The 13,354-nt window shown below is 33.8% G+C and overlaps 1 protein-coding gene across 3 annotated transcripts in view; it reads right to left on the bottom strand.

Annotated features, from left to right (window-relative positions):
- The window catches only part of LOC104364921 (adhesion G protein-coupled receptor A3), a 277,796-nt gene that overhangs the window by 19,839 nt on the left and 244,603 nt on the right, over positions 1 to 13,354 (bottom strand). The gene's annotated exons all lie outside the window — the stretch shown is intronic.

Below are 13,354 nucleotides of genomic sequence, written 5' to 3'. Positions count from 1 at the left end.
ACAAGAGAAGGACAAGCAGAGATAGAGGAGAGTTATCTTTATAAATAATAATTGAGAAATATTAATTAAAAGCTAGAAATGACACCTAATTTCCAGAATGTTACTGTGTTAGTAATGTGGAAAAAAGGAGATCTGAAAAGGAATGAACAGCAGTCATTGCCATCTTCACAAAACTATAAGAGCATCTCATTGCTCAACTTTCCAGGTCAAAAGGTTGCCTAGCTTTGCTAGGTATGGTAACTGTTATCATATTTGGCCATGCCAAAACCTCAGAAAAAAGTGTTCTCTCTAGTTGGAAAACACTCTCTTAAATGCGTGAAGAGGGAATATAGTTAATTGGTTGCTTCTTCAATATGACTAATGGAGGACTATATCAACAGACGTTTAATGTCATTCTTATATGAGACAATAACAAAAGTATGATATGCCACATTAAATAGTCCAAAATGCCTTACATACAATTTATAGCCAGCATGGGGTAGTTATTCTGAAAATAGCAGTGGTAGTAATTTGCCCATGTTTCTGCTCCTTATCTTTTTGATTCATGAGAACAAGTTTTACTGACATCAGTAATCCCAGAAATCAAATTCCAAAGTGGTATGCATAGAAATTTATGGGAAATGAACTCTGCCTGTTCAGGGTTTTTTTTCTGAAGATGTCTGTAAACTCATCTAATATGAAGAAGTAGCAAGATCCTATGACTGAACACTCATGACTCATATAGTTAGCAAATGCCACAAATTCAGGGACCCTCTATAATCAGTGTATAAAACCAATGATTGTAAAAGACTGGGAAATAAACTAAAACAATAAATAGATCTGAAGAAATTGTTATCTGCTCAGAGATTTATGGGCATAAATCTGTGGATAATGTTATTTGTGAATTACCTATATCTACTGACATGACTACTTGTAATAAGCACAGCTACCAGTCAAGACATGTTGGAACAGGAAGCTACTACTTTCATTTCATACATTTTCTACAGAAATCATATCAAATATTTGAAGGTAAATCTCTGAAATCTCCAATTACTTGGCATTGCTCATAAATATTGAGAAGAAAACACAAATGATCTTCAGTAATCACAGTTCTCCTAGCTCCTAATCAACAGATAAAACAATAAATAGGTATCTCTCATAATCAATAGATAAATGTCAGGCATCTAATGGGCTCAGGTTTTCCTTCACAGAAAACCAAAGCCAACATTCAGTTTGAGATGAACTGTTAAAATCTTGAATGATTCCCTGAGTACCAAATATGATCCAATGATAACAGCATCACCCCTTTATCTGAGTACTCAATCTATATAGGCATAAAGTTTAATCTGGACATTCTGTTTTTGTGTATATATATATATATAAATATAAATATTTATATATAAATATATAATATATATATATATTAAAATTCTTTTAATCGGTATCATTAAAATTCCAGGGAATTTACCAAAGTTTATTTATATGTAGCAATAAGCAATAATTTCTATCTATTAACCAAAATCTTTCTGTGATTAAATATGTGTAACTCTCAGTGATTTACTGGAAACCCATTGTGAGTGTGGATGTTTCAGAGCAGAAGCTGGCCTAATTTTTTTTTATGTTTTATATAGTAATGTGGTACCTGAATAAAAATACCTGGAGGATCAGCAGTCAGTTTCTACAAGACTCATAACATTTCCAAACACTGAAGGCATATTTGGAACACATTAGTTTCAAAGTCTCTTTTGTCAGAATTTGCTTGCATAAAAACACAAGAGTTGCACAAAAACACAAGAGTTGCATAATAGCACAAGAGTTTCTTATGAGACCAACGAGGCTGTAGGAATTCAGCAGTAAATAAAGGTTTGAAAAATGAGAATACTGTTAGGAAAAATACTTGTTTTAAGAATAACAGAATTGTAGGGTGGGAATGAACATCAAGAGGTCATCTAGTCCACTCAAAAGCTCTGAGGCAGTGTCACATTAAACATCTATCGTAACTGGCTTGGGTTTATCTAATCTATGTTAACAAACTGTTTAAGACAGTGTTTCCCCAACCTCCCAGGTAAGTTGTTTTAACTGTCAACTATTCACATATTTTAAAATCTAATATCAACCTATTTACCCCTTACTACAATTTAAGTTTATTTATTGTCCTGTCTTCAATAATTTCAGAAAATTTTGTTATTAATACATTTTAAACTTCTTATCAATGTTATTAACATTCATAACTAGCAGTGAGGGTCCACAACTTTCAAGTGATTTGTGTTCATGTATTCCTTCTTTTTTCATGTTTATAACTGTCATTGCAAATAAGGAGCCTGAAGCTTTTTAATAGTTTAGGATGACGGTTTTAAACAAAATCACGAGCCCAGAAAGTCAAGCTCTGAACAGAATATGAAATATCATGTTTTCTCTGACGGCACTGGACAGATACTCTCTTTTTCCTTTCCCACTCTTTCAACTGTGGAACCTCTCAAGGAGTGTGTCTCACTAATAGGGAGGTAATTTACTATTCCATTAAAAAATATCAGGAATAGGATTTGAACAGAAATTACAGAAGACACATAAAGATAGATATGGACTCTTAAAATACATGATAAATTTTTTACCTAGCTTGAGTTTGCTTGCCTCTTACCTTGACACAGGCCAGTGGTTTTCTCTTTCCATTTTCTTATTATCAACATCTCAGATGATGTCCTCATGGCTTCTCCTTTCCTGTGTTAGAGTCTGATAGATCTCTTTGAGACTTTCTACCATTATCCCAAGGTCTCTATGTTGGTCTACATGCTGTTTCAAGACTCATTCCTTGCTTAGTTTTCTTTAAAGCTTTCTTTGAACACCTTTTTTTTTTCTGTCATTTTCATACCGATTCTCTATTTTATTGAGTCAAAATTTAATCTCCTGATGTACCTCTTGAACTCTTTTACTTCTCAGTTTCTATACTTTTAATCATTCCACTGAGTTTCTCTCATGTACAATATTCTGCACAGGCAATTGTTCAACTGCCTCTGTAAAACACAACATATACTCATAGCACTTCATAACAGTGCAAGACAGAGTTTGAAAAACTAGAAGATCAACAGGAAATTCAGAATGCAAATTTTTAATACCTCAGCTGTACTGGAATTGTAATTTTTCCATGGAAAAGTATCAAGTGTTCAATAGAAACAGCAGAGAAAAATATTACATATGTACAAAACCTATTCTAAAAATAAGAATTGCCCTCCCTCTGCTATCATTTATGAACCATTGCAGGAACTCCACAGTAGGTAATTTTGAAGTAATTGATCCAGAAAATGTTACTATAACCCCAACAGTCAACGGCTGGCTTTTAATCTCGTGTATGAGATCTCTTTTTACTCTGGAAGTGATTCTTAGTACGTACCTTATTCTTCACTTAGAATACTAAAATTATAAAAGTTACATAGAACTTTAATTTCCCAGCCTACATTAACTTAGTTGCTGTGATTAATTTTTCTGCTTATGTTAAAACTGATGATAAAAGCAAAAGGCAAAACTCTCAGGCATTGGTGAATAAGATGTAGCTTTAAACAATGATCTGCATTTCCCTCCACAACTTATGCTTGCTCCTGAAGACTATTTCACTGCTTACAGCCTTAGCAGTTGAAGGACAATGAAAATTGGCCCAAAGCCTGCTCAGAGTTCTAAACTGTTCTACTTTCATAGCATTTTGAAAATCAAATTAAAAATACTCAGTCATACTCCAGGAGGATGCTAACTTTAAACATTCTTACTTTAAAACTGTAAGTGGGATATTCCCTTTAATGTCTTCTCATTTGGAGTTTTTAATGACGACTAAGTTGAAAAGAAAAGAATCATTCACATTTCCAGTACTGGGCTTCAACTATTTAGGATGTACAAGGTCAAGGAGATCAATGGAAGTATATGTATATTTTCCCATGGTCTCTTAAGTCAAACCCAAGTGATTTAATCTAATGCAATTTTTCCTCCCAAGGCTTTTAAGCCCTCCTTCCAAACAGGCATAAAACAGAGATTATCACACATATTTGGCAGGAAGTATGCATGGAATCAGTCAGGTCTTAAGCTGAATTTACAACATTTACAGTGAAATATGCTCCAGCATATTTAATACAACATGCATATCTGTAGATTTCACCAGTCTTGTTTGTCCAAAAAATATATATGTATTTCCTTGAATTTTTCCATTCATTAATAAGGAAAAATATTCTGAAATGTTAAAATTAGGCATTTAAAACTATCACTGATAAAAACATATATATGTACGTAAAAACATATATTTGTATTTTATTGATAGTTTACTTTAATATAACCCATGTACTTTTTACTGCTTAGCATTTGTTCTTGGATTCTAATAATATGTTTAAGCCAAAATTACTTTATGGAATAGTGACAATGTATTGGTAAATGCAATACCTAATAAGACCTATGTCATGCTATAATTTAAATGCATAGTGATTGTACTGTATTGCAGTTATTATAGAACATTGAATAATTCTATATTACACTGGTTTGTTGCCTGCAGTGTTCTAGTTTCTGTGACATTGCAGTTTATCAGTCTACACAACATAATTCACAGTTCTTCATGTCTTATGTTTTCTTGCAACATTGCTGTTTTCATTACAGTTAAGCTCGATGTATAGGGACACCCACTTAAAAAAGAGGTGTGCTGTAACAAGCTGTAAGTTTCATCTTTCTCACATAACAATTTTCATAAGAAATAATTTGTAATGAATTTGACTCTGGCTTTATTTAAATTAAAAAAATACTTAATTTTTAAATTTTCTTAATAATAAATGAGGACAATCATCCACAATTAAAAGTCAGATAGCATTTTCTGTAACTGTGGTGAATATTAATCCATGGAGATGGGAATGCTTAGTTCTTTGTCCATACTATGGCAATAAACACATTTGAAATTATCTTATGCATTTCCCTTTACAGCTCTTTTGCATAATCAAGTTTAATCTATATGACACCAGAGAATCATCTGAGAAAATATTTAGCTCTTTCAAATCTGAAAAAGTTTTCTGCAAAGCCCCCATTGGAGTTTGAATATATTATCTTCAAGGATTTTAGAACTTGCAAAATTTCCAATCACCGTTTTACGTTTTGCCTGGAGCAGCGTATCAAAGCATGGAGCATTTTATCAAACTTACCCTACCCTCTAACTTATCCTCTACAATTATGTATATGACTAGCTCGAATTCTAGGAAGTGTTGAGGCAAGCAACAGTGTGACAAGAATTCTGAATTTCCAGCAAATACCTAGATGTGAACTCATGATAAAAAACACTGAAAATTCAACCTAATACAGTTCTGTGGATCAGCATGTGCAGTTACAGCCTTTCAAACATGAAGATATCATAGGAATCATTATAAGTCTCCCTAGAGCTCACAACTTTGCAAGCTTGCAAATGCCGTAACTCAGGTAGTTAAAATTTCTAAGTTCCATGACGATCATTCCTTCATTAAATGACCAGGTATCACTCTGATGTAATTTTGGTGGGGTTTTTTTGGCTATGTTTGTCAATAGCTTCAGAACTGAGAAGAGTTTCAGTTGAATGGGTCTTGATATGTGACTTGCTATGCTGTTTAATAGGCTGTTTACAAGTAATAAAATGACATAAGTTTCTTTTGCAATAACCATAATCTATTTATTTTCATCTATACCAAGTAGCTCCAACATTGTTCTTTGAACAGAGGATAAAACTTCACCTTCTACCTCAACGTCTCTTAAAGATTTGGTATTATTGGATTTCTACTCTGGAAAGTGTCAATATTGTATGTATCTGACCTGTACCTTAGCTAATGAAGTTATGGCAGTAACAAAGTCTTTTTTCTACTTTGATTGTAACGTGTTCTTCCAAACCAAAGATGAACCCCTGTCCCAGGCATCATTCACTGAAAGCATTTGATAGTGCATTCAGGTCAGATTTGAAGAATAATTTTGTCAGCTAGAAAATGAGAACAAACTTTTGAAATTCTTCCAGTTTGAGTCTTGATTCACAAGCCAGATCAATTGAAACTAAAAGTAAAGCAGGTGTCTCTGTTACCATCTTGCTCTTAATAACGTAATAATTCAGTCACTCACATTGAAGGTGAAAAAAAAAAGTTCTAATCACTTCTGTTTGATTCGGAGTAGGCAGGAAAATGCCTCTACACTATGACACTGTACTCTGGCAATCCAATGCCATCTGCAATTAATATTTACATGGCATATGCAAAGTGCAACAGCTTTTTCAGGGTGCCACTGACAGTATATTGCTACTGTGGATCTCCTTAATATTTTGATATTTTGGTTTTACTGAAAGTGTTCTTGTGTGGAACAATTAATTCAAAGCTGAATTAAACATTATCTTTGACCTAAGATAATTTTCCCACCATATGATTGTAATGTATTTAGCTTCAGGCTGAAATTGAATAAGAATTAATGAAAATGTTTCCCTTGTCACTACTTCATACCCTTTTCCAATGCAGATCTTCCAGTTACATTGCTAGCAATAAAATGGCTCTGGCTATAATCCATGACTCCATCTGACCATATATCAGCTTTTCAAGAGTGATCATATTAATTAGCTTGTGATATCAATATGTCCCTAAAGTATCAGATCAACTTCCAAGCGCCTTTAGGTTCCAACTCATTCATGATGAATGGAGAAAGCAAAAAAGAGAAGCCTGTTTTGTTCTTAGGCTTCTCTTTTTTGCTTTCTCTAGCTGTTATACCTCAGGTTGCAGAAGATTTCTGGTCATTCTGGCTAAGGTCCCAGCATTACAATTCTGTTTGTTTGTTTGTTTCAGGTTTTTTGAGAACTTGCCTAAATTAGTGGGATGATAAGACACAGTTCAGTCTGATTGATAAGATCCTTCAGAATACAGCATTTTTCAAAGATAAGCTCTATGATAAAACCAAACTAAAACTTTTAAATGGCTCTTATCCTTAGATTATTTAAATATCCAATATAATAATATACTATCTTATTTTGATGTTGAATATAAGCTTTAGTTTGTTGAAAAAACCTAAAACAATATCAGGAAGGAAAACATGGCTTCTCTTATGTTCAATTTTTATCAAATGCAAAAATTTTTAAAATGGTGTTTAAGCAATATGGCCTTTCTCCTTCCTGGGAAATATGATAAATATTGAAACAAGAAAGATGGGAATAGTGATTTGCAGATATGTATGAAAACAGCTGTTACACGCTATGTTCTTTTTAGGAACTTATGGTATTGAGGCTATAAGTGGCCTTGTGAATACGTGAGGATTGCAAAAACTTCCATTGTTCAATAATGAATCAAACTAATTACAGCACAGTTTGAAACTTTTCTAAAAATATACATTGGAAAAGACATTTTTCTAGTCTTAACTTCCAATAAATAAAATAAGAAGCACTGATGATAATATCAGACATTAGTTCAACTTCCTGATGATTGACCCTGCCCACATCAAAATATTCTGTCCTCTAAGCAAAGGATGCAATCAAGTATTTAAGTTATAGCCAACTTCCTTGAGCATGGAATAGCAGATTTTCTGTGAGACTGTTGGCTTACTGTACCATAGTTCATCCAACCAATCCTTTACTCACAGGGAGACATCACTTTCACTTACTTTCCAATGACAGAACCGCATCTATTCTAATAGTAAAGAATGAACTACAGAGATCTCCTGAGGGCTTCCAAGAATTCTGCCCTGTGGCATTTTCCATTTATTTCAACATATACAAACTATAGAGTGTTAAGGAAAAGGCAGATAATCCTTTGGGATAATCAGGACTAAATTTAAACTTTATAGAAGAGGTTTGGTATGTTCACAGTGGGAAGGAGAAATGGGCTTCCATGGATGAGGATTAGAGGAATTAATATTTAAGGGCACACCATAAAGAAGAAAACAATGGACTGTAATTGATGCTTTTCATCTGACCTCTTTCTCTCTCCCTCTCTCTCAATCATTGATACTGGAGGACATGAATTCATGAGAGCCACTGCTAATGAAAAATGCCCTACAACTTAACTGCATTTCAGAGCTGCTGGTGTCAAGGGGACAAGTAATGCCTGTGTCTGTCAGAAAGTAAATTAAGTTGCTTCATATGATTCACACTCAAGATCCAGAAAAGAACATGGCTAAGAAAATGACAAGACATATTTGGCAAACTTGAAGTTTAATAGTGAATTTGTTATCATGATCAAATTCTGAATCCCCATTAAACTGCTATTATGCTGCAATAAATTACAACCAACTTTTATAACCAATAGGGGAAATTCTTCAGAGTAACTAAGATCATTTTCTGAAGACCCATTCAACCTCAGGAATATTAGAAACAATTAGTTCTTTTTATTCTAGGGTTTTTCTCTGGTAAAGGATGAAACTGTTCTTTAAAATGTTAAATATAAGAAGTCTTTAGTCTTTATAACTTGAGTGTTTTTAGTACCTCCATTATGGTGCAAAAACATCATGTGCCAATTTTCTATGACATCATGACTGTTGTGCGCAACTCAAATTCAGGAAATAGCCTGATTTATTGGTAATTTATTCAGTAAAAATTGCCACATCATCAGTTTGTGATGGAAGTCACAATGCTTCCAGCTAGGCTCTCTTGGGACCTGCTGTTAGGCAAGTGCAGCAGTACATAGTAGTAGATCCATTAATGCCCATTAGTTAGTTTTCAGCTTCTCAGAATTCAGATCAAGCATCTAAATGTTCATCCTAAAACAAGCACAGTTAACATTGTGAGCAAAGCACTAAGCAGAGGCCATGACCCCTGTGATATCATGCAAGTCTAAAATCTCCTCACTGCAAGGCAAGAGGCTCATCACAGGACTGGTTGACACAAACTGAAGGAGAGGGTTTTCCTGAATTTGAAAATTTAGCATGAATTCTGCTTTTTGTAGTGAAAGAATTTAATGTAATTCAGTGTCACAAAGATACTTAGCTACTGTTTAGCTGGATACTACTGATTAATGTTTAAGTAGCTGAGAGAAATAATGAGCCAGGGAATGACTTTAAAGAGCTGCTGCCACATTCACAGGAGAGGGGGAGGATGCAGGTGGAGCACTACTGCCTCTTGTGCATCCATGTGATCAGGGTGTAGGTTGATAGTCATCACTACACCACAAACATAGCCCACAAGGAAGACCCTTGTTGCTACTTCCAAGACATCACTCAGTAGTCTGGAAGTACATGGATGATGTACAGAAACTTGTCCATATACAAGCTCCTACAGAACAGAAGACATGCACACACACACACACATAGGCATGTACGCATCCATTAGGAGATACTACAGTTCAGCTGAACCACTTCAGTTCTCAACTACTATTCCTATGTCTGGTCTGTGTGCAAGTTAAAGGACAATTTCTATAAATATATGAAATATGCAAACAGCTTTCCTATTACAAAAATGATTCTTGACTTTTAAAATTATTTAAAATTGAAAACAATAAGAGAATGGAATCAAAGTCAGTGGTACTGATTGTAGGTGCTATGAGTGTGCTGCTGAAAACTTGATTTAATTTGCCTGAGTTACGATCTTCTCAAAATTCTCTATGTTAATTTTTAATAGCCGTAGTACAAAGCTTAGTACTTTGAATACAAAGAGAAGAATATCCAATCCATTCCTAAATTTCTACTACAGCTAGATACACAATTTTTCTAAGGTGCTGCAAGAGGTTCTTTTCCTAGAAGCCCCACAACTTCAGTAAGAATCTTTTAAAAAGCTTTTCAAGATACATCACATAATAAAAAAAAAGTTCAGCAGAGACAGTGACATCACCTGTTATTCACTCTGCAGTTGATTCTGAAACCTTATTTATGCACATTGATGTTTTTTCATGACAGATATAGGATATTGGACTGTCTGTAATCTGAAGTTTGCCATATTAATTACCTTGCAAGATGTTCATTGAATAGAAGAGGATGGAGGACATCAGGAAACATATTTGTACCTAACTGTGAGATAAAAGGTAACGTAATTATCTGTCTCTTTATCTGGCCCAGCTGGCAGCTTATTAATTTTTTATTTTAAATGTTTATAGTGTAATTATGCTCAGTAGTTGTCTTATTAAAAATTATAGAAGTCTAATTTTTTTCTTTCTGAAAAGGAATGATTTTAACAGAATACCTTTCAGAAATATTTTCTGCTTGATCTGTACTGCGGTCTAACCTGTATGTGTACAGAGGATCACATGAAAAATGCATGCATGTATCAGGTATAAAAACCAATACTACCTGAGCCTCAGCTTGTGCTGATGAGAAGTTTTGTACATTGCAAGTAATAGCTGAATCTTCCATGCCCCTTTGTAATTGCTGGCAAAATCTGACTTCAGATGAGTCAGAAGACACACTCTGCCAGGTTTAACAAATGTTCACAGAGGATGAACAGATAGAATTATTTATTTCTATTAAGAATACCAGAGAGTGTATTTTACAAGAAGTAATTTCATTATTTGTTGAAGTGCAAGGGTTCAGCATTTCAAGACACAAAATTCAATGATGCATTAATTTGATCCACCTCATTAGCATCCAAGAACATTTAGTGAAAAATACCAGAATTCTTACAGTTGGTTCCAGTCATCAAAGTGATAGGCCCCAAGAGCTTTAACTCTATAATTAACAGATAATATACATATATCTCATTTATAATATATAAAATAAAAAATAGTGTTTAATGTATACTACTTATAATGCATCATATATGATTAACATATAAAAAGAGGCAATATTCAAATTCATATTGCCATGAAGAACAAGTTTCAGTAAAATTACCCTGCAAAAAGATTTCAAGTTTGATCACTCTATCTAGAACAGAGGAAACTAATAGAGAGCCACAGTTTTACATAACAGGATACATCTTGCCACATATCAAGGAAAACTAGGAAGAAAAGGTCAAGTGTACCTCATTTGTCTTACTTCTGCAAATGAATATGTAAATAGCAGGCAGAGAAACTGAAGCAACTGTTACATGAAAACATCCTTTTCTACTAACAGTTAAGGTCTCCCTTTAGATATTTTCATATTTATTTTCACTATTTCTCCTCCTTTTTACACTGGATTGAGCTCCTTGAAAAAAATGTGATGAGACAATTTTTATAATTTCTTGGTAAATTTCATGTCATAGATTTATGTATTGATTTTTGGCAGTATACCCACTTACTGACTCCCAAAAGATATCCTTATGTCTCATAAAGCAAGTATATATACAAGGAATACAAAAACACGCATATACATCAATTACCAGAAAAGACCAAAAGGAATAGGAAAGTGTATAGTTCTTGCCAAACATATTCATGTATTTGTGCTCAACAAAACTTGAACACAAGTGAAACTAGGTCTATAGACAGGGATTACTGACAAACTACTTCTTGTTTAAAAGTCTTGCAGATCGTATTATACGTTTCCTAGAACTGATGTTCCTGACATATAAAAAATATTAACTTAGTCTCCATTTGAACAAACTTCATATCATTTAGCTATCTACTAGGGTCAAATGGAGACAAAAATTAATACTCCCTTGCCCAAACCCAGACCCAGACAAACTGTGATGTTAATGTTTATGTACCTGGCACAGAGTATGTATAAAGCTTGGCATCAGCTTATAGATACAAGAACACTATCTAGTGAAATGACTACACTGAAATATAAGCATCTTAAATGGATTTTATGGAAATATTATGGTACAGAATAATTCTGATTTTAATTTTATTAAAACCAGGAAAGTTGAAATGCCCATAAAAATGATCGTTATTGTTCTAAAAGAGCAACAATTACTAATTGTGAATTTGGCATTTTCTCACTTAAATCAATTTTTAATTTTCCATATAATATGCCCATTTTCTATATTAAATGAAATTAATCCCTGCTACTTTGAATCTAGTACTAACCATTGTGAAATCTTATTAGACATTTCAGTGCCTGTGTCTCTAGGACATATGGTACCCTGAGTGAGAAAAATAAACATTTTACTTAGCTATTAAACAATTACACTCATGTTCTCTTACAGCTAGAAGGAGGTTTGTCATTTCTGTTACTAAACTTAAAATGTCTACTGTTTATTTTCACTATCCAAGAACCTCAACATGACAGGTACAACAAAAATTCTAATTAGACTAAACTTTTCTATAACCTGATTGTCTATTGTTTTCCAACTCAAACAAAATTTGAATTTGAAGAACATACACTATGCCGGGTCTACGTAACCTGTAACAATTTTCTACCTTACTAGCCACACTGAAGCATTTGAAAATTGGCAATTATTCATTTTGCCATGAGCTAGTAACTAAAAGAGTTAAATTCTCATCTGTGAAGAATGGTATAGTAAATCACAGATTAGCGAAGCCAGTCACTCTCAGTGAAAGTCTAGCCTCTTGCTTACACCTAACAAAGCTAATGTTCAGTATGGCTCTTCTTCACTATACAAATTTTATGTGAATTTTAATCAATTTAATCTCTAGAAAGAAAATGTTTTAAAAAGCAGAAAACTAATCATGTTAATAAAGATCTCACCCAGCAGAATCAGACATCAAAACACAATTCATCTTCCTATAGACTTTTAACAAGTTGTGACAACCTCACACAGTCGTCTATAAATGCTACTTAATAAGATTTTGTGTTCAAAATAAAAATAAGCTAAGTCTGTTTAAAAGAATGCTCTGATCTAGATTTTTTCACAGCAAAGCCATAAAAAGTAGAATTCACATTTCCTGTCCCCAACTATAAACCCAAGATCTTTAGTCTAAATTGATCTTTCAGGTTTTTCCATGGTCTGTGGGGAAAGAGAGGCACCTGCATAAGACAATTCAATCCTGTCCTCACACAAACATCCAAGACAGATGGGAGAAATTGTTTTCTAGTAGTTCCTCTCTGTCTCAGTCTCCCTCCAAAATCTATACAGGGACACTAGATAACTGTGTAATACCTAACATTTTGATAGCTAAAGTCAAAAAAGATGAATCCATCTTCTCATGCCTTTGATCAGAAATCCTGGTTTGTGGTAATTTTTTTTTTTTTTCCTATGAAGATTGACTATTTTGACTTTAAGTTTCATCATCTCAAAGGCCTCTGGTTAAAATTCTTACTGCGTTACACCTGCCATTCTGTAAGAGACATGTTAGTCTGCTCCATCTAGAAAGCTGATAGGGAGTCCAGACTTTCAGTCGCACCTGTAATACCATTAGATCTCTGATGTGGAACGAGGAGGGTTGCTATCAGGTTACTAGGAAATCAATACAAGTGTGGGCAATATTTATAGTAGAATAGATAAGTGTAAAGGGAGAATCATTACAGCATAGTTTCTGATGATTAAATGCCTTAACCCAGAAGCAAGTTGTTTTTTTTTTCCTCCATGAGAAACCAACAGAAACATTTGAATTGCTCCTGT

Source organism: Tyto alba, unplaced genomic scaffold, assembly GCF_018691265.1.
Source record: "Tyto alba isolate M040663 unplaced genomic scaffold, T.alba_DEE_v4.0 Super-Scaffold_1, whole genome shotgun sequence".
Classification (NCBI taxonomy): domain Eukaryota; kingdom Metazoa; phylum Chordata; class Aves; order Strigiformes; family Tytonidae; genus Tyto; species Tyto alba.
The sequence above is the reverse complement of the archived record's forward strand: the minus strand, read 5'-3'. Positions and strand labels throughout refer to the sequence as shown.